General features: G+C 42.3%; 1 pseudogene; it reads right to left on the bottom strand.

Moving 5' to 3' along the window:
* Window positions 1–339: 339 nt before the first annotated feature.
* LOC127557417 (protein snail homolog Sna-like) lies at window positions 340–1,155 on the bottom strand (annotated as a pseudogene).
* Window positions 1,156–1,823: the final 668 nt, after the last annotated feature.

The following is a 1,823-nucleotide window of genomic DNA, read 5'->3' as shown; positions in this document are numbered from 1 at the left end:
ACTGGAGGAGTTCTCCACTGACAACACCCCCAAGAGAATGACTTTAGCGACATTTCAGATTGTAAATGTCATGGTTCAGATTGTAAGCTACAGACAGTCAGGAAATTCTGGAAAGGCCTTTAAAAAAAGACAAAGTCCAAAAGGGGTTGAAGTGGGATGGGGGACAGGACAATGAAAATCGTCACCAGTTCCTTTCATTAAAGTATGAAGCAGCAAGGGGGGTGGGGGAAGAAGAGGGTAACCTGGATGGGGGATGGCAGGGAATTTTACTCTACAGATGGAGTTTAATACCAAAGGAACTATTTCCTATAGAAATCTTTTCCCCCCACCCCTTGAAAATCACAATGGCAAATGTTCACTTAGCTCTTTTAGAATATGGGAATGGTTCCTGGCAGGGAATAAAGGGAGAATCCCAGCAGCAGTGGAGCACCTTCTGCATGGGATCACCTTCAATCCGCAGTATTTAGAGCCTGAACAGCTGGTCTCTTCATGCTTGTGAAGGAAGAATATTAAAGAGAAAGTCCGAGAGCAGCTTTGGGGGCGAGCCCCGAGTTTGGAGTGGTCAGCAAAGGCTTGACTGCAATGATTGCAGGAGAACGGCTTCTTCCCTCTGTGGGTTCTGGAATGGCCCTGCACCAGCCAAGGCCGGGAGAAGACCTTCCCACAGATTTTGCATATACGGGGCACTATGTAGCTTCGGACATGCATTTTGACGGTGCCTAGGCTCATAAATGCCTTCTCACGGACCTTGCAGAAGGACTTCCTAGGCTGATGTCTTCATTGTGCTGGAGAATGCTAGTGTTAGGAGGGTGTAGGATTCGCAGAACTGATCACAGGAGAACTCCTCTGCCTCTTCTTCTAAGGAGACTGGGATTGATACTTTACCAGTGTTATAATCATCACAGGACAGAGAAGTCAGATCCAGAGCCTTGGGCTCTTCTGGAGGTTCAGAAACAGCTACAGGCATGGGAGTAAAGAAGTAAGAGAGTAGCCCACTATCCCAGGCCAGTATTGTTGTACTGAGGATCTCTGGTGCTGGAATAGCCAACATTCATACAAATGGGGAGATTCAATCACTGTCTGACCCTCCAGTTCACTGTAGTTGGATTTCTTGCTGGTGCAGAAATGTTTTTTGACTAGAAAGGAATGAAGCATGTTGATTGCAGGACTGAGGCTCAGATGGTTGACCACTGCACTTGGGATCCCCTACTGGAAACTCAATCCACTTGTTTCTTGTACCCCAGTCTTAATTCAGTCTTTTTAAAATTTTTTTTATTATTATAACTTTTTATTGACAGTACATATGCATGGGTAATTTTTTACAACATTATCCCTTACCCTCACTTCTGTTCCAACTTTTCCCTTCCCTCCCTCCATCTTCTCCCCCAGATGACAAGCAGTCCTATACATGTTAAATATCTTATAGTATATCCTAGGTACAATATATGTGTGCAGAACCGAACAGTTCTCTTGTTGCACAGGAAGAATTGGATTCAGAAGGTATAAATAACCTGGGAAGAAAAACAAAAATGTAAACAATTCACACTCATTTCCCAGTGTTCCTTCTCTGGGTGTAGCTGATTCTGCCCATCATTGATCAATTAGAACTGGATTAGATCTTCTCTTTGTCAAAAATATCCACTTCTATCAGACTATATCCTCATATAGTATTGTTGTTGAAGTGTATAATATTGATCCGGTCTTAAAGAAGAAAATAAATTTTTTGAAAATTAGAATTATGCAAGGGGAAGTCAATGAATTTATGAAACCAAGAAATAACAAAACAAAATATAAAGAAAGAAAAAATAGTAGAGAAGGTGAAA

Source organism: Antechinus flavipes, chromosome 3 (genome assembly GCF_016432865.1).
Source record: "Antechinus flavipes isolate AdamAnt ecotype Samford, QLD, Australia chromosome 3, AdamAnt_v2, whole genome shotgun sequence".
Taxonomy (NCBI): Eukaryota; Metazoa; Chordata; class Mammalia; order Dasyuromorphia; family Dasyuridae; genus Antechinus; species Antechinus flavipes.
Note: the sequence above shows the minus strand (reverse complement) of the source record. Positions and strands in the feature narration are given on the sequence as shown.